At 47.8% G+C, this 19598-nt stretch overlaps 1 protein-coding gene and 1 long non-coding RNA gene across 5 annotated transcripts in view; one reads left to right on the top strand and one right to left on the bottom strand.

Moving 5' to 3' along the window:
- Positions 1-3070: 3070 nt before the first annotated feature.
- LOC139038649 (uncharacterized) lies at positions 3071-9288 on the bottom strand. The gene is made up of 3 exons (XR_011491665.1): positions 9206-9288; positions 6095-8509; positions 3071-5188 (listed from the first exon to the last, which is right to left on the bottom strand). It is a non-coding gene; the product is annotated as an uncharacterized lncRNA (long non-coding RNA).
- The window catches only part of SIN3A (SIN3 transcription regulator family member A), a 66976-nt gene continuing 52108 nt past the window's right edge, over positions 4731-19598 (top strand). Inside the window, exon 1 of one of the 4 annotated variants that reach the window (XM_020873586.2) lies at positions 4731-4809. The gene's annotated coding sequence lies outside the window, so the exon portion shown is untranslated. Of the gene's footprint in view, positions 4810-4924; positions 5124-8852; positions 9117-14417; positions 17480-19598 lie in introns of those variants that run through there. The other 3 variants (XM_070477579.1, XM_020873584.2, XM_020873582.2) reach the window with 3 other exon arrangements.

Raw genomic sequence — 19598 nt, 5'->3', positions numbered from 1 at the left:
GAAGCTAGGAGCCTTGGAAGTGGGTGAGAACAAGAAGAATGAGGAGGGCAAGAAGAGAGGCGAGACCCTTGGGAGCCACCGATATTTAGGGGAGAATGGAGAAAGAAAAGCCTGGGAAAGATTCTGATTACTAGGCAGAGGTAATCAAGGACAAGAGCAGGCTGTCTTCTCACACACTGGTGAGAGATGGGGAGTGGCCGGGATGAATGACCAGGATTCAGAAATGGAACTTCACTAGTGACCCTGAGGCAGGAGATGGCAAGGAGGAGACATGAGTGGGAAGTGAAGGAATAGTGCTTGGGCTCCACTTCAACCAAAGCAAGGCCCAATTTTTACATGTTAGACCTTTGAGTAAGATTTCATTTAAACAAAAGAAACTGCTACCTTAAAAAAAAATCATCAACAGCAAATACGCCAAAGCAAACAGTTTGAAAGCATAAAGCAGAGTAAACTGAAAATAGTGTTACATCTTTTTTCTAGATTTGGGCTGAAGCGACCTAGAGGGGTCAACAGTGCCAAGCGAGGGCAAGACATTTCAAGGCACTGAAAAGCTGTCTTAAAACCCAGTTTAAAAATTCCAAGTTTTCAAAATCACCTAGAAACCTAAACATGGCATTGTTCAGTCGCTAAATCATGTCCAACTTTTTGCAACCCCATGAACTGCACGTCAGGCTTCCCTGTCCTTCACTATATCCCTAAGTTTGCTCAAACTCACGTCCATTGAGTCAGGGATGCTCAAAATATGGCATATGTACAACCATATAAGCCATCTGGCTGCCACAGAAATACGGTTTCTAATTTATACAGTGGAATTTTGGGGTCCTTTAAGCCTATCCTGGTCTCCTCTCAAACTGGAACACCAGGGACTTTGAATGGCCAGGAAAAGAGGGAGTGTTGACAAAATAAAGGAAAAAAGGATCTGACAACCTTTGAGTGCTAGGCATACTTTATTTTTAATCTCACAATAACCCACTGCAGTAGGTATTCTTAGTTTGGTGGTGTTTAGTTGCTAAGTCGTGTTGGACTCATTGTGACTCAATGAGCCTGCCAGGCTCCTCCGTCCATGGGATTTCCCAGGCAAGCACACTCAAGTGGGTTGCTGTTTCCTTTTCCAGGGGATCTTCCCAACCCGGGAAGGGATGGAACCCAAGTCTCCTGCATTGCAGGCGGATTCTTTACCACTGAGCAATCAGGGAAGCCCTATTCTTAGTTTACAGATAAGGAAATTGAAAAGATTAATGACTTGCTAAAGACAGCCCAGCTAGGAAGTAGCTAAACTGGAATTCTGACCAATACCTTAAGCTCTTCCTCTTAAACCTATCAGACGCTTTGGGTTGGGAGTGGGAAGCAAGCCTTAGATGCCCCTCACCTGGATATTCCCAAACTGCCAATGGTCTTTAGCTGGCAGAAATTGTGTCAGCAGGGCCCCAGCACTGACATCTTTTTGGCAGAGCTACTAAAGTGCAGACCCTAAATATCTCTCAATCACCACCTACCATAAGCACCCTAAAAACTGTGATTGAGGGTGTGTGTGTGTGATGCCTAGGAGGCAGGGTGTCAGAAAATCTGACAGTTTTGAGTCTATGTGTTGTGAGTTGAGGATGCATGTATGTGATTGGGAGACAAATTGCTTCTTTGGAGAATTTTTTTTGAAAAGGGCCAGAAATCATTTGAAACTGGCACAAGCTGCTCTTGGAGTCAGGAAGGGAAGGAGTGTGGGACAAGAGGGGAGGCTGTTTTTCTCAGAAGTCCAAACTTGAATCACGGGTCCCAGTATGTCTAGAAATAGCACGTGGTGGAATGGACAAAGCTCAGGCACACTCAGTTTGGCAGCTTGGTTTGGGCAAGTCAGTCCAGTACTGTGAGCCTCAGTTTGCTCAATTACAAATACAGTTCAACACAAAAGAGGACTCCTGGGAATCAGAACCTGGCTTCCCCCTGTGACTTCTCCAAGGAAGGCCTTCACACAGAGTCATTCACTCTTTTCGTTCTCACTGATAATCAGAGTAGGGGTGAGGTGGGGGTGGATGCAACTGTTAATGAAGCTGGAGGGCCAGTGTCTCCAAATCAAACTTACTAATTTCCCAGAGTCTGGGAGTGACTGTGTTCTGCAGGGATCAATGTACTGAGCCAGAAACAATCACAGGACCTCTTCCAAGGGGCCCCCTTGCCTGACTGCTGGGGACACTGGGGTCTCAGGGGTGAATTAGAGTTACTGTCCTTGAAGAACTCAGTCTAGAGGGTGTTCAGGAGGGAATTCCCATCAGGGTGGTGCACTTCGGAGGGTAAGGAGTGTCAGTGAAGTCTGGTTCTCTGAGCCGGAGTAACTGTCCTAGTTTGCAAGTGCTCCATAAGTAACCTCATTTACAGTACACCCACTGTAGTCGAGGCTTACAGTCAGATGCTTGGGCCTTTGGCCTCCACAGTAGTTTGGAACCTCACTAGGTGTATTAAAACACGTTTTTATCATCACATGTGATCTACATAACAGTAGGGACTGCTCTGTGAAGTTCTTGTACAGGACAGGAGGCTGAACCACAGGAAATACGAAGACCAAGTGGGAACCACGGGGCTCAACTTCCAGACAAATGTTCTTTCTGCTCTATTACTCTCCCTCATCTTACATTCACACAGTATCTGTTATGCTTTCATTTAGGGCAGAGCATCTTGGGAAATAAAGCCCAAATCTGAGATAGGGCTCCAAACATCATGAGATCTCTGTTCTGATACAGAAAAACTTGGTCTTCAGTCTAAGGTTCCCCCAGGCTGGGAATGTACTTCAGCCTCCATGGCCTTGCCAGATGCTGGGCCTCCCACAGAATACACAACCCTCACCTCCTGGTTTTTCCTTCTTTACTCCCTTTCCTTCAGTAATTCCAATCAAGCTGCTACCCAGGTTCTAGTCCCTACACCTGAGATGACCTACTTCCCTTCCCAAATCAGTGTTTCTTCCCACCTGCTCTCCTTAGTAGCAAACTTCCATCCCCATTAGAGTCCCCCCATCCCCATGGACTCTGAGGGAGGGAAGGGTCCTTACAGACTATCTTTCTGCTCCAATTTTTCACCCCTATTTTTGAAGAAGAGAAACAGGCCCAGAGGGAGGAAGGGACTTCCCTAAGGATACACTGCTAAGTCACTGGCCATGCTACCAGATTGCTGAACCGCTCGCCTCAAGCTCTTCTACCTCTACACACGCCAGCCACTGACAACTCCTTTCCCTCCATAACCCACAATGATCAGTCACCCAGTCCTCTTGAGTCTTTCTCAAACACATTTCCCATTTTTATTCCTGCTTACCCACTGCTACTGCCCTAGTCAAGTCTTCCTTACATCTCACCTGAATCGTTGGGACAGCCTAACTGGCAGCAGGCTACCCTATTCTGCCACAATATTTAAAGGCCCTTTGCATTCTGACACCCCACCTCATCCACACTAGCTTCTTTTCCTGAATATCTCAACTAGTCTTGCTCACTCACTGTGTGACCTGGCCCCCAGGTCAGCTCTGTTGAGCACAGGCATGTGGGGTAGCCTCACCATTCCCCCCCCCCCCACAAAAAAATTTTTTTTTCAAATGATCCAGGGAAGCATCTGAGTCAGAATTTTGATTTTAGGGCTGCTGAAAGTAGGAAGGGTTTCTGGATTGGGGGAACCAGGAGAGACAACATACATCTTGGCTCCCCCCACCTACCCCTCCCACCAGAAGATGGACCTCTGTAGTCTTCAAACTGCTCATTACAACAGCCTTTCTGCCTCACCTTGCTGCTTGTAGGCACCCTTCTTTCAACCCACCCTCAGAATTCATCCAGCTGCTGGGATGTTCAGCATCTTAAATGGTAGTTCTGGGCCTGTGGTCCTGTGACCCAGCATGCTGCTTGTACATTCTGCTATACAAGTCTTTAAGAATTTTAACAAGGTAGAAAAGTCTTCTGCTCTTTGACTCCATCTTTGCAACTCTGGTTTTCATTACTATAGCCACACTTGAAGAAGCTTTTAATACTGCTTTGCATTTATCATTCTGTGTGCTTTGCTGAAAATGAGTTAGTTGCCCCTCCGTTTCTGCCTGAGTGACACCTCCTCCATGAAGTCTTCACCCAGTTTTCCTCAGCTCGAAGAATCTCCCTGCTCTGAGCCTCTGGAGGTGTCTCTATATACATTTCCAAATTGCCTTAGCTCTTTCTGTATCCTCTCTTCAGCTAGGTCTGAAGCCCTAAGAGGGCACAGAGTGAGCATCTCATTCAGTTTCTGTAATGGCAAAAAGCAGCAGGTGCGATATGAATGTGTCTGCCTCACCCCTGAAGGTGCTCAGGCAAGTGCCTGTTACCCCGAAGGCAGGACTTCCCGCTTACACCGCTCATTTTTTAGGGAGGCGCCGGACACGGTTAGGTTACACAGCCAGGGGAGTCGGGACATTCCAGTCAGTCGCTAGGGTATCCTTACCCGCCCCCTCTGCCCAGTTCCAAATGGGGTGTGTAAGAAGGATGTGGGGGCCGGGTAGCCCCAGTAGCTCCTCCTCCAGGTTCACCCAGCGGATCTTCGAGTCCCAGGAGGTTTCCTTCCAGTCCAAGGGCCTCAAGTAACTCCAAGCGGCGGTGCGGTAGAGATGGGGCCCTCTGCCACGGTTGCGCCTCCCACTCACAGCTAGTTTAATTAATTTATTTCTATTTTTTGGAGGGAGGGGGCGTTCAATGAAGGGGAAGAGGTGGAGCAAGGGGAGGAGGCGGGCCCAGGATGACTGACGCGAGCACCGGGGAGCCAATGGCCCGTAGGGGGCGTTCCCCCCCATTCAGGACTCCTCGCCTGGCTCGGAAGGTATGTTAAACAGCTGCTTTTAATTTGGTCTCCCCAATCTCGAGCGTTTGGGGGGCTTGTTTGCCGGCCGGTCCCTTTGACCAGTCAGCCATGGTGCAGGCGCCGCGGGCCCTGGGACGGAGCTAGGGGAGGCTTGGAGTCCGGCGGCCGAGGGAGGCGAGGGGCAGGCCAGGAAGGAGAGCTCCTGGCGCCGCCCGCTCACCAGTGTGTGTTTCCAAGCCGGGCCGGATCCGCGGGGAGGGGGTCGGCCCGACCCGGGGTCGCCAGTGTACCGGCCGTGCTGCCTAGTTTATTTCACCGAGCGGTCGGTTTCGGTAGGTTTCGGCGGTGGGCTGGGTAAGGGGCCGGCAGGAGGAGATCCCTCGCGCTCCTGGAATGCCTTAAAAAATTATTGTAAAGAAGAAAAAAGGGGAGATTCCGTACACCGACTGGAACCGGGCCCGAGCTGCGGCGCGCGGGCTCGGCAGGGGGCGGCGGCCTGAGCTCAGCCGGCTGGGCCCACCAAACCGCCCGGAGTTGGTCGAGAGCTGGAGTTAGCGAGCGAGCCCAGGCCCGCAGCTTTCCCCGCTAACCACGCTGGGTGAGGGCGGCAGCCGCCCAAGGGTTTTGTTTCTGTCCGCAAACTTGTCGGAGGGGGCGGTGGGCGCGCTCAGAAGAGGCGCGGGCTCCTTGGGCCCGCGGTTGTTATGGACTCTGGGGGCGGGGGCAACGCCGGACTTGCGGGAGGGGCGGTCGGGGGCGGGGGGAGGCCACCGGAAAGAGCCCCAGCGCCTCGGCAGTATACCCATGCGCCGGTCTGGGCTCTCCGAACTCCCGGGCCGTGGCAGGAGAGCCAGCGTTCGGCGCCGGAACCCGGCCCGGGGGTGTGGAAAACCTCCAGGAACTCGGCGGCTTCGACCCGCAGCCCCAGCTGATCCCTTTGCAAACATGGAGCTGCCTCCTTCCCCGCCCACCCCAAGGCGGCGACGGCGGCTCCTTTCCCCTCCCCCTGCCGTGCTGCTCGCCCGCGGAAGGGGCGGGGGCGGGGGCACCGGCGAGTGAGCGCGCCCACGAGGGGGTAGCCTGAAAGGGGCAGTGAAGGTCGGAAACTGGGCAAACAGTCTTCACGCTCGGAATCGGGAAAAGGAAATGCATCAGCGGGCGGGAGGGGCGCGGGGGGCGCGCCTGTCAGCCGGGATGGCGGCCGCGGGCTGGGGGGCGGGGCGCCGGCGCGAACCGCGGAGGTTGGGCGGGGCGACGCCAGGAGAGGAGGTGCAGGGGCCCGGCCCTTGGAGCGCCAGAATACCTCTGCTTCCACTCCTTGGCCTAGCCTGTTTACTATACTCCGGCGACGGCTTGTGCAACCGGCCTGGAGGCGAGCTGAGGGGCGGGGCCTTCCCTTCTCTCCTCCACCCGTCTCGGGCTTCTTCAGAGGGCCCGCCTTCTCTTGTTTTCCACTGGCTGGGCGAGGCTCCCTTTTTTCCTGCTCGGTTGTTGATTGGATGACATTCTCCCCAGCTCCGCCTATCGGAGGCCGGGCTGGAGTTTAAGTTGCTAGGATTTTTTTCCGTAAAGGGCGGAGGGAGGATTCCGGCGGCTTACGTGAGGCGCAAGGGTCCGCCCCTACTTCTGATTGGTGGGGTGGGTAGTCCCGCCCCCTACGGGGGAGCGAGCTCGGAGGGGGAAGTCCACCCCTGTTCCCCGCCCCCTCCCCTAGCGTGTGTGTGCGCGCTCAGCACATGTGTAAGGCGCGCCTTGCTCCTTCGAACAGTCCTCCCGCCCGGAAGTCCCGGGCTTGGAGCCCTTGGCAAGGGGGGCGGGGAGAGCCGAGAAGGCACACGATGTTTCCTCCAAGGCTCGAGATCTGGTAGCCTTCGCTTTGAAGTTAGGGGTTGACGGTGTAGGGTGGCTTTGGGGGGCTTTGCTCTCGCGGTTCTGCAAGGGTTGGGAGGAGGGGGTGTGGTCTGTCCTTCCTCGCCAAGTACCAAAGTTTTGACCCTGCATCCTAGCTTTTCTCGCGACTCAACTACCCGCAGACTGCCGTAAGCCTAAGCTTCAGAACGCTGCGGATGCTGCCAGTGTGTTTTCTTTCCAACACAAGGCAGCCGCTGTCCTTACTAAGCTTTATCAAAACCTCTGAGCAACCTAGGATTGCCGTGGATGCCTTAGGCAATATCCAGGGCAGCTCATCCCCTGCTGACAGAGAAGTCGAGGGCGGCCCAATTCTGCTAGAGTTCCAAATGGTTCTTGATGTCCAGGTGGGAACGCCGTGTGGCATCCAGTGCAAGGAGCGGAGGAAGGCCCAGTTCTGCATATTTACCGCTTCTTCGTAACCTCCTAGAGGTTTGGCCTGGGGGTCTCGTTTGTTTCGTCCGTGTGACTTATTTTTTGAGCTCCGTCCTGGGGCAGGGTTTGGCTCCCGGGGAGATTGTTCCCATCTGTCGGCTATTGATGAAGTTCACAGTTCGCTGCCTTGTCCTTCCGGTTTGGAGTCTGGCCCACCTGTTGCCAGCGCTCATTTCTTGTGGTCTCCGGCGGATTACGGAGGAAGGACAAGGACCTGGGAGTAAGCTACCTGGGGCCTGCCTCTTGGATACGGACTCGGCTCTCTTAGGGGAGTAGCCTTTATGCGGAAGAGAGCGGGAAAACTCTAGTCCCGCCCCCTCCTCTCCTGGCGCTCCGTGAGCGCCCCCAAAAGCAAGGCCAGCGTCAGTTCACCCTACTTAGTGAATAAATAAAAGCCACCTAGATATCGCTAGCACCTCGTCTGTGTTCAAGGCCATATAACCTACACAGAGAGGGCCTAGGAACTGTCATTAACACTCGCAGACCAAGGAGGAGGGAACAGCTGTTCTTATTCTGTTTCCAACTCTGGAACTTTTATCATTTCTCTGAAGTGTGGTGAAAGATTCATTTATGCCATGGCCTGTTTGGTCTCCTTTCTCAGTTCGTCGAGTCCAGATCAACCCTGGAGATCGCAATTGCCGTACTCCTCACGCTCCGCCTTTCAGAGGCTTGCCAGGGCGTTGGCTGTTAGGGCCCTGCCCTCATTTTGGTTATCTCCGCCCTCTTAGGACTGCATATTCAGGTTTAGGGAGTGTCGGTGTTAAAAGTATGCAGCCACCCCTAGCTGCGGGCTGAACAACCGCTGGAGCTATTCCTCGACTTTGATCTCCAGCCCTTAGTTCTGTATTCTACTTACTGAAAGGAGCTGTCGGCTGCTCCGCATATCTGTGTCTACAAGGAGGCAGTCTGCAGAAATGTAAATTGTAGAGAACTGAATGGGAAGGATGAGATTCTTTCTCTTTGTAAGGGGGGGTCCTCCACGGTGGCAATGCTGCTGCCTCTCCCTTTCAGATCCCAAGGCATCGGATTCCCGCTGCTGCGCTCCGCATCACCTCTTGTTTCAGGCCCTGGAACTCTCTGCGCTTCAGTCTCTAGTGTAAACATTCCACAAAAGGACTGCTAAGGTTCAGCCTTCTCGCGCAGGGCGGAGTCAGCTGCTTCCTAGACGGGCATCCTGGCCAATAGAGGCTCCTACCGGCGCCGAGATAGCCAGTATGATGGTTGGAGGCGGGGCCTGGCCCGGCAGTGCGGTAGGAGGAGCCTGCTCACGGACATTTTACCCCACATCGGTTACTTACCTTCCTGGGGCAGTCGGAGAGCTAGGGGTAGCCTTCCAATGCGGTGACCGGCGAGGGCGGGAGCGGAGTTTTTGGGCCTGTAGATGAGACGGCACGGGGCGGGACATGTAGGGTTCTCCAATGAGATGCGAAGAGCTTCCCTGCTTCCTCCAATAGTATTGTGGCTTGGGGGTGGGATTCAGCAATTCGTCTCCAATAGGCGGGGTTGAGTTAGGGAAGCTCCCCGCCAATAGGGGCGTGGAGAAGGTGAGCGGCTCCCCCCCCTCCCCTCCCAGCCGGGGGGGAAGGGGCGGGCATCAGCAGGCAGAGCAAAGCGATTGGCTGTATCTTTGACGGGCGGATAGGACGGCCTGTGCGGAGCGAAGTTGAGTCTTCCCTCTGCGGGGCGGGCCGGGCGAGTGGGCGGGATTTCCCGGGTAACAGAGAAGCGGCCGCGGCGGTAGAGGCGGCGGAGACGGTTTCTCCATCTTCCCCCCCTCCCCTTCCCCCCTCGGAGTTTCCCTCCCTCCCTCCCTCCCTCCTTCCCAGTCTGGGCACTGGGGCCTGTGACCGCTCCGTTAGCGGAGGGGCGGCTGCCAGTCCGCTTTGGCGGGCCTGTGCCCCGCGCGGTTCTTGGGGCCTCCCTGCCCCAGAGGCTCACGCCGAGAGGGACACGCAGTGAGGAGCGGCCGAAGCAGCTTTGCGGTGAGAGCACGCCGGGCTGGGGTCGGGGCGGGGAGCCTGGTGGCGGGTAACGCCGGAGCGAGGGTGTGTATTTGGGGGGGGGGGCTGACCTCTTCGGCTTCCCGTAGAGCAGGAGGGCGGGAGGCGTGTGGATGTGTGAGGGGGGTGGGGGGCGGAGCGGGGTAGCTCTCGGTGCGGGAGGGGGAGGAGAGCGTAGTCCCGGTGCGCGCGGAGGGGGCGGGCTCTCGCGCCGCCGCTCAGGGGCGGGGCCGACGCGCGCGTGCGATTGTGGAGAAAGGGGCGGGGCTGGGCCCTATGCTGAGTGTTCTTTGCCGCCGACCACCCCTCCAGTCCTCCCTGGTTGGGCGGGGCCTCGGCTGGGCGGCCTAGCACTGGCCTGCTGGGGTTGGGGGACGGGCTGGGGGTCTCCCGCCTGTGGCTTCGGGGCGCGGCAGGGAGGGGGCGTGAAATCTGCCTTCCTCCGCCTTCCTGGGATCCGGTTGGCCGGAGGGGCCGTACGGAGCGGCAGTGCCACTCCCCCTGACCGTCCTCCCCCTTTCCCGGGTTTCCGCCTCCTTGGCAAGCGAGGCGGGGCTCGGGGAAGCCCGCTGTCCTGTCTGGCTCAGAGTCGCGGCGCCTAGATCTACCCCGCCCTACGTCTCCATAGGGTGGGAGGAGCCCCCGGACTGCGAACTGTGGAGGTGTCAGGACTTTCTCTTGTGGCTCGGCCAAGCCTTTTGCCTGGGGCACGAGAGTCAGGTGCCAGAGCTGTTTGTTGTCCCTGCTTTACTCGGTGCAGCATGGATGGCACTGTGCAGCCTGGAGAGCGGTAGCGTGGTCCACTTCACGGCCCTCTTGGTTGTAATTCTTGGGGCGAGGTGCTCAAGGTCCTTTCGTTGCAGTCTGCGGTCGAGGGCTGCTCGTGCTGAGACCGTGCTTCCGCAGCGGTGCTGGTTGGGGGGAGGGGCGGAGAGTCATCAGAGACTAGAAATGTGGCCGGGGACAACCTTTCCTGGAGTTCCCTTGATGTTGGGTTACCGAGGCTGTATGGGGCGGGGCTTCCTCTAAGCCAATGGGATGGTGGGTAGTTAGTTAGACTTGGCCTCTGTTTCTTTGCCTTAGAACTTCAAATACAGTTAGCCAAGGAAAGGCTGAGAAAGCTTCTCTTCACAAGACTGAGATTTAGAAAAGGAGGTGTTGGATTTCCATTTAACTAAATGATTTTTATAAAAGATGGTGATTAAAAAAACCTGAGACTTTGAATAAAATATTCCAGTTTCTTCAGCTCCTGCATTTTTTGAATGCCCTAATTGTACAGGTGGTCTGCTACTTAATTTCACAAATAAGTAAGTTGCAGTTTAGGTAACTTTAGGTATTCTTGAAAAGTCTGGTTTTATGTAATTCTGTTAGAATATCTAGACCACTTTCTATTTATATTTATAAAGCATAATGTTCTTGCCCTATTTTTTATTAGAGAAGGGTGAATTTGAGGCTAGTGTATTGAGCCTTGTGTATGTAACTTATGTACTACTGTTGCCCTGCAGTCTGTATTTGGAAATTGTCTTAGGACATTTCAAGGTTAATGAGCCACTTTAATTGAGGATTTTGCTCAGAGTTGAGACATTCTCTTTTTTAAAAAATTTATTTTAATTGGAGGCTGGTTACTGTACAGTATTGCAGTGGGTTTTGCCATACATTGATATGAACCAGCCGTGGGTATACATGTGTCCTCCATCCTGAACCCCCCTCCCACATCCCTCCCCATCCCATCTCTCAGGGTCATCCCAGTGCACCGGCCCTGAGCGCCCGAGACATTCTCTCTTCTTAAGAGAAATTACTTGTGTTTTCAATATTTTTCATGAGAAAATAAACATGGGACAAATATGTTTATTCCTTAATATCTTATCAAGCCCTCTGGCTAATTAGCTGAACTGAAGTTCAATTCTGGATTTGTGCTTTGCTCATTTGGGACTGAGAGCTTGGTGTTCTGTGCTATACTCATGTGAAGAGATTAAGTCCCACCTTCTTAGCTAAAGAAGTAGCAGTGGCAACAGTAACTTTAATTTGGTTAGTGGTGACTGTAATAGAACTGGTGTGGAGACAGGAAACCTGGGTATTTTTCCTTGTTTCTATAAACTGATAAAAGTTGGTGAAAATAGCGGAGAATTTCCATTGAGGAAAGTTAGCACATATGTCCCACTATTTGTAGCTGTGTGCTGGGAACCATAGAAGACCTAATTCATGCCTTTGAAGACTGTGTGGTCTTTTGGTGAGCCAGGGTCAGAAGTCCCGCATAGACTTTAAGAATTCAAGTAAGAGCTTAAATAATGCTGTATTAAGAAAGTTAATATCAAATATCAGTATCATATACTATACTTTTATCAAAGATCCTGGATAGATTTGCATTTTGTAATTAAGGTTTCACCTAAAGAGTAAAAAAAAAAAAACTTTTTTTTTTTTTGGGGGGGAAGGGGATATGTAGTTAATTTCATAAGATTCCTGGCAAAATGTAGTCCTGTTTGCATCTTCAGTGCAAACAGACAAAATGCTGAAGAGCTTTGCCAGGCAGATGTTAATGGCTGTGAATTTTAGTTGAAATTAAAAGATTGTATCCATGGCATTCAGTAATCTAGTGCAGTGCTTTCAAAGGCTTTCTTACTCTTCTGGATAACTCTATCAATCAAGAATTTGTTAAACTTTATTTTCTGTAGAGTCTTATAAAGATGATGTTAAATGCTTGTTCAAACTACACTTTGTCTCTCTTCTTGAGTAATAATAAGAACTTAACACTTACTGAGCCCTTTACTATGCCCCAGGCACTGACTTTACATTTATTAATGTTTAATGCTCGCTGCAGCTCTGTAGTAGGTACTGTGAAATCCATTTTAAAGCTGAGGAAACAGTGGGAGAGAGAAGTCCGACGTACGGTAAATGGCTCGTCCAGAATCTGGACCCAGCACTCTGGTTACAGAGGCCAGGCTCTTAGTGCCGTACTCCGGCTGCCTCTGGTCTAGGGGTAGGAGATGAAGGAGGAGCAGTGTGGAGGCGGTTTGTTTTTTTTTTCTTTCTAGTTGTAGTAAAAGATATAAAATTAACAATTTTATCTATTTCTAAATGTGTGATTCAGTGACATTAAGTGCATACACATTGTTGAGCAATCATCACTTCCATCCACATTTCATCTATCCATAAGATAGATGTTTGGTTGTTTCCACTTGTCTAAGTGGAATGGTGTCTATTCCACTTCTTGTCTATGCTTCTGTGAACATGGATGGATAAATATCTCTTCAAGTACATACTTCGTATTCTTCTAGGTATATACGCAGAAGTAGAATTGCTCAGACATATGATAATTTTACGTTTAATTTTTGGAAGAAGCACCAATGTGCTTTTGAAGTCACATTTGAGGGGGAAGATTGAGCTTCAGATTCTGAAGGTAAAATGAGTCAACATGCATTGTTGACCACCTTTTTTAAGTTGAGGTATAATTGATGTACAGTATTATATAAATTTCAGGTGTACAACACAGTGATTCACAATTTTTTTAAGGTTATTGAGCATCTTCTTAAATAGCTCTGGAATGACACAGGAAGAGTCTTTGTCCCTGAAAAGTTTACATTCTTATAAGGAAAGGTAGATACACATACAATGTGATTTTTACTACACGCCAGTATAGGTTGAATGTGTAAGAGTCAAGTATAGAGAGCTGTAAGGAATTCAGGGGAGAGCCCAGCTTTTGGTGGGAAGAGGAAGAAGGGACACTGAATAAGAAATAGGAGGGAGGAGTCTGAAATCAGAGCCAGTTTAAGGGAGTTGTTAGACATCTCTCAAAATACCCCAGAGAATGCTTTGGAGTATTAGAAAGGGTGGCATTGTATTGAAAATGGCACATGGATTGTCTGTCTCCCAGAGTTTGTGAATCCTTTTCAGTTGGCAGATGTGATTGCTTCCTCTGCTTAAGAAGGTAGTTAAGAAGCACAGGGAAGAAATTATGAACTTGGGGTAACTTTTTGTTACTCTGTTAAGCTCAAGATATTTTATTAATATGGTCAACTGTTACTTCCTAATATGTCTTTCCCTCCACCTACCTTCCTGTTTCTGTTACTTCAGTAAGTGAGTGGTCAAAGTAATATCTTAGGATTTTAATATTTTTCTTGTTACAGTTTAAATAATTCCTGGTTTTTATTTTTTGTTGAGATTAAGGTCAAATAGTGAGATGCATCCAGCAGCATACTTGGGTAGTCTGAGTTCTAAATATTTCAAGGAGTTTTGTTTTTCTGACAGACATCTTTGTAAATTTGAATTTTAATTGTCTTTATACAATTATCTGTCCAATTGTCTTTTAACAACACATTAAAAACCTTTAACTTCTCTTCAGTTATGTAATTTTCTTTTGGGGTCTGTTTCTTCAAAAGGCAAGCCCTTTTCCCCCAAAGTCCCAAAAGACTTGCCCAGTGGGATTTGTCGTCAGATATAACCACATGCTGATTTTTTTTTGTCCTTGTGTATTTGCAGGACAGCAACCTGATACTGATATTCCTCAGGGAGAGCTGCACCAGCAGCTCACAGTTCGTCTAGATTGGGACTGTATTTTCTCCATAGCTTCGGTGTCTAGGACAGTCCTGGCATACAATAGGTCATAGATAAGTAGTTTACAAACTGAACTCTAATGATATTTTATAGTTTGATGACTAGAGGTCATCCTGGAGTATGAAGTCAAGTGGGCCTTAGGAAGCACTACTATGAACAAAGCTAGTGGAGGTGATGGAGTTCCAGCTGAGCTATTTCAAATCATAAAAATGATGCTGTTAAAGTGAGATGGTTGCATGACATCACTGACTCGATGGACATGAGTTTGAGTAAGCTTTGGGAGTTGGTGATGGATAGGGAATTCTGGCATACTGCAGTCCATGGGGTCACAAAGATTTGGATACAACTGAGTGACTGAACTGAACTGAAAGTGCTGCACTCAATAGGTCAATAAATTTGGAAAACTCAGCTGTGGCCACAGGACTGGAAAAGGTCAGGTTTCATTCCAGTCCCAAAGAATGTTCAAACTACCACACAGTTGCGCACATTTCACACACATGCTAGCAAGGTAATGCTCAACATACTTCAAGGTAGACTTCAACTGTACATGAACCAGGAAGTTCCAGGTGTACAGGCTGGGTTTAGAAAAGACAGGAACTGGAGATCAAATTGCCAACATCCACTGGATCATAGAGAACACTAGGGAATTCCAAACAAACATCTACTGCTTCATTGACTATGCTAAAGCCTTTGACTGGATCACAATAAACTGTGAAAAATTCTTTTTTTTTTTTTTTGGTGGAAAATTCTTAAAGAGATGGGAATACCAGACCACCTTACCTTCCTCCTGAGAAACTTGTATTCAGGTCAGGAAGCAACGGTTAGAACCAGACATGGAACAATGAACCAGTTCAGAATTTTCAAAGGAGTACGTCAAGGTTGTGTATTATCACCCTTCTTATTTAACTTGTATGCAGAGTACATCATGCAAGATACCAGACTGGAAGACAGTCTGGAATCAAGATTGCCAGGAGAGAAAAAAAAAAGATTGCCGGGAGAAATATCAACAACCTCAGGTGTGCAGAAGACACCACCCTTATGGCAGAAAGCAAAGAGAAACTAAAGGTGAAAAAGCTGGCTTAAAACTCAACATTCAAAAAATTAAGATTGTGGCATCCAGTCCCATCACTTCATGGCAAATAGATGGGGGGGAAAATGGAAATAGTGGCAGATTTATTTTGCTGGGCTCCAAAATCACTATGGATGGTGACTGCAGCCATGAAATTAAAAGACACTTGCTCCTTGGAAGAAAAGCTCTGACAAACCTAGTCAGTGTATTAAAAAGCAGTGACATCACTTTGCTGACAAAGGTCCATCTAGTCAAGGCTGTGGTTTTTCCAGTAGTCATGTACAGACGTGAGAGCTGGACCATAAAGAAGGCTGAGCACCAAAGGATTGATCCTTTGGAATTGTGGTGCTCGAGAAGACTGAGAATCCCTTGGTCTGCAAAGAGATCAAACCAGTCAATCCTAAAGGAAATCAACCCTGAATATTCACTGAAAGAACTGAAGCTGAAGCTTCAATGCTTTGTCCACCTGATGCAAAGTGCCGAGTCATTGGAAAAAAACCTGATGCTGGGAAAGATAGAGGGCAAGAGAAGAAGGGGGTGACAGAGGATGAGATGGTTGGATGGCATCACTGACTTAATGGACATGAGTTTGAGCAGACTCTGGGAGATAGTGGAAGACAGGAAAGCCTAGCGTGCTGTGGTCCATTGGATTGCAGAGTCTGTCACAGCTTAGTGACTAAACAACTGGAGGATACCTCTGTTTAGTTGGCAGTTGGCTTCAAAATTAGTTAGGCTTTTATTGGTAGGAATTTCTAACTGATCCATCTCCTTTTTGCTCCTCCCTTTTGCTTCTGTTTTCCTCACCCACTCTTGTGTGAGTGCCTGCATGTTAGTTGGATTTACCGGCATCATGGTGCCGAATGTTTCCTCAGTCCTGTTGATATCCTGCAGGGCTAGGCTTGCTGACTTGCAGGCTGTTGAAGGATATACAGAGACACAGTCCCTTATTTTCAGCTCTGAAATACAAGTATTTTTGTTTGTTTGTTTGTTTCAGTAAGTTTGGAATTCAGAAGCACAACTTCTAAATTTTGGTAAGTTTGGAATTTGGTAATAAGGAATTCAGAGGCACAACCTGATCTAAGCTGTCCCACTTGGTGCAGAAATGTGAATGTGCTTGGTTATGGAGAGCTACACTATGAACCATATGCCTTTCCAAAATCTAAGCAATACTGATAACTCAAATTTCTATCACTGGAAACCTCTCCTCTCTACTGTAGAGGAACAAATCCAGTTGCCCACTTCATACTTCCTCTTGGATAGCTAACAGGCATCTTTGACTTCTTTCTTATTCACAGCAAATAAATACTGTTGGCTCTATATTCAAAAAACTATCCAGAATTTGACCACTTAATTCCACCCCCTACCCCCAGCTACAGCAGTGAATATCACTAACATCTCTATTTCTAGCTTGGATTATTTCAGTAGCACCTTAACTGTTCTCTCTGTTTTGTTACTGCCACTCTTCAGTCTGTTCTTAACATAGCAACCCAAGTGATTCTCTGCTTAAAACCCTCCAATGGCTTCCCATTTCAGTCTGAGTCTTTATTATGACCTATGAGAACAAACATGTACTCTCTACCTATTACCCCCAACTCCATCACCTTTCTGACTTCATTTCCTATTAGTTTGTTTTTCCTCTATTCTGCTTCAACTGCGTGGCTTTTTCCCTTTTCTTGGAAAACGCCAAGCACATATGTACGTCAGAGTCTGCATTTGCTGTTCCCTCTGCCTGTAATACTGCTTCTGCTCATCCCCACATGGCCAGCCCCTTACTTCATTAACTTCATTTCATAAGTTACCTTATTAGTGAGATATTCTTTGGTCATTATTACCTAAAATTTCAAAAATTCTCCTCTGCTTTTTCTTCTTAGCATGTGTCACTGTCTAATATTTTGAACACTGTTTATTATCTTGTTTATTTCTCCCACTAAACTGTAAACTTTTCCCTGGTGGTCCAGTGCAGGGGGTCTGGGTTTGATCCCTCGTCAGGTAACTGTATCGTGCGTGCCGCGGTGGAGAGTTCACATGCCACAGCTAAGAATCCCGCCTGCTTCAAGTTAGACCTGATGCAGGCAAGTAAATAAATAAATACATATTTTTAAACATGTAAACTTCCTGAGGAAGGAAAAGTTTGTTTTATTTTGTTTACATCTATATTCCTGGCTCCCAGAACAATGCCCAACACATAGTATGTGCTTACTAAATATTAGAGGATGCATACATGTGTGAATGAATGATTTGGTTTCCATCACAGCAAAACACTATCCTGAGCACAGTGGAGGATACAAAGATGTTTAAAGGTTTGTGTGCCCATGTCTGTGTGGGGGCAGAAATATAGCTAATAGAATAGAGGGAATATGAGGTGAGTGGCACATCTGTCATCCACAGAACCACCTTGAGTTCTGTTCTTTGTAATACTTTCTTTAAAGCTGCAGCTAGCATAACTTCTGTTATACTTAATCTGTAGTTTTACACTTGCCAGTTAGTTTATAGAAAGCTTGTCTCACGAAGTAAATGTTAATGTCCTTGAGAAGAGGGATACACAATGACTTCCTGTTTTTAAATTCCTCTACTGTTAATATTTAATTTTTTAAACTTTTCATTTTGAAATAATTTTATGCTTAAAAAACTTAAGAAAATAATACGAAGAATTGCCATATAACCGTCACCCAGATCTCCCAGCTGCATCTTACAGACAACTACAGTACAGTGATCAAGTCAGAACGTGAGTATTGATACAGTTGTTAGTATCTTTTGAATTGAACTAAATAGTTTCTTGTCCATTTTTTGTCTATAACATCAGTGTTAGTTAGACCCAATTTTAGTTTTTGAATTTCTTTTTTGAGCAGTATTAACTACCTGTAAAGATTTATATTTCATGACTTTATTCTTTATTAAAGAGGTCTTCAAAAGAATGGAAATTTACTTATTTTCTTTTAAATGGAATAAACTGGTTGTAGCTTTTACTGTTTATACATCTGACCTACATTGTAGGATCTTGATGATCTTAGTTATCCTATATCTTGAAGCATTTTGGTCTTTCATCGTCTTAAGAATTACTTTATTATTACTGATCAATTATTCCCAACCTAGATAGCGTATTAAAAAGCAGAGACATTACTTTGCCAGCAAAGGTCCATCTAGTCAAGGCTGTGGTTTTTCCAGTGGTCATATATGGATGTGAGAGTTGGACTGTGAAGAAAGCTGAGCGCCGAAGAATTGATGCTTTTGAACTGTGGTGTTGGAGAAGACTCTTGAGAGTCCCTCGGACTGCAAGGAAATCCAACCAGTCCAGCCTAAAGGAGACTAGTCCTGGGTGTTCATTGAAAGGACTGATATTGAAGCTGAAACTCCAATACTTTGGCCACCTCATGTGAAGAGTTGACTCATTTGAAAAGACCCTGATGCTGGGAGGGATTGGGGGCAGGAGGAGAAGGGAACGACAGAGGATGAGATGGTTGGATGGCATCACCGACTCGATGGACATGAGTTTTAGTAAGCTCTGGGAGTTGGTGACGGACAGGGAGGCCTGGCGTGCTGCGGTTCATGGGGTCGCAAAGAGTTGGACACAACTGAGCGAGTGAACTGAACTGATGCTGGAAAAAAACCCTGAAATAATAAGTGGAAGAATGATGAATTGCCTAGAAGGATGTGTTGTGTGCATGCGTGCCTACTCAGTTGTGTCCAACTCTTTGCAGCCCCATGTACTTCAGCCCACAAGGCTCTTCTGTCCATGGGATTTCCCAGGCAAGTATACTGGAGTGGGTTGCCACTTCCTACTCCAGGGGATCTTCCCTGATCCAGAGATCAAATCTATATTTCTTTCATCTCCTGCATTGCAAGTGGATTCTTTACCACTGTACCACCTAGGAAACCCTAGAAGGGTGATGCAATAGTAAATTTTTAAGTCATCATTTCTTCAGTTTTCTTACTGCTTTGCCCAAAGCATTACAGCATCTTTCAAAAATGTATAAAAGAAGTTGGGGGATGCCATCTGAAACATTATGTAAGATGTTACCAATTGAGTTATCTGAGTGAAGAATTGATGACAGTTCTTTATGCTACTATTTTTATAGTTTTTTATAAGTTTTCATTCAACATATTTCATAACCTGTAATCTTTTATTTTCCTCCAGTAATGGCAAAGAGGAAAACTAACAGAGGAAGACGTTTCACAGTTGTCAGAGGAACTATTAGATGAAAGTAATGGGCGTCCCTGGTGGCTTGGTGGTAAAGAATCCACCTGCCAATGCAGGAGATGTGGGTTCAATCCCTGGGTCGGGAAGATCCCCTGGAAAAGGAAATGGCAACTCCAGTATTCTTGCCTAGAAAATTCCACGGACAGAGGAGCCTGGCGGGCCACAGTCCATGGGGTCGAAAAAGAGTTGAACATGACTTAGTGAATAAACAATAACGATGCAACAGATAGCAACACTCTTGGCTGTGATGGTGATGGTAGAACTGATTGCATAAGACAAGCTGATGACTTTGAGGCTTTAGATGATAATATCCTAGATGAATTTTCTCAAACTGAAGAATTTATGAGTGGACAATATATTTCTGAGGGTAGGATGCTGGCTGGAATATGATGTCCTCATCCAGGACTCATTCAACTAGAAGAACTTAGGAATGCAGCATTTTCAACAAGAGTGTAAACCATTACAATTTGCTAAAAGGATGTACAATGGTATTCTACTAAAACTTACTTGACACAGTTTGTAAATGGACAGATGCCCAAAGTTGTGTTTGATGATGTGAGGGCAAAAACCAATAAAAAACCCCAAAGTAATAAGCTAGAACTTTACTTGAGATAAGTCTGTGCATGACAGTTGATGACTAGTCAGT

The sequence above is a fragment of the Odocoileus virginianus genome, chromosome 16, assembly GCF_023699985.2.
Source record: "Odocoileus virginianus isolate 20LAN1187 ecotype Illinois chromosome 16, Ovbor_1.2, whole genome shotgun sequence".
Classification (NCBI taxonomy): domain Eukaryota; kingdom Metazoa; phylum Chordata; class Mammalia; order Artiodactyla; family Cervidae; genus Odocoileus; species Odocoileus virginianus.
Note: the sequence above shows the minus strand (reverse complement) of the source record. Positions and strands in the feature narration are given on the sequence as shown.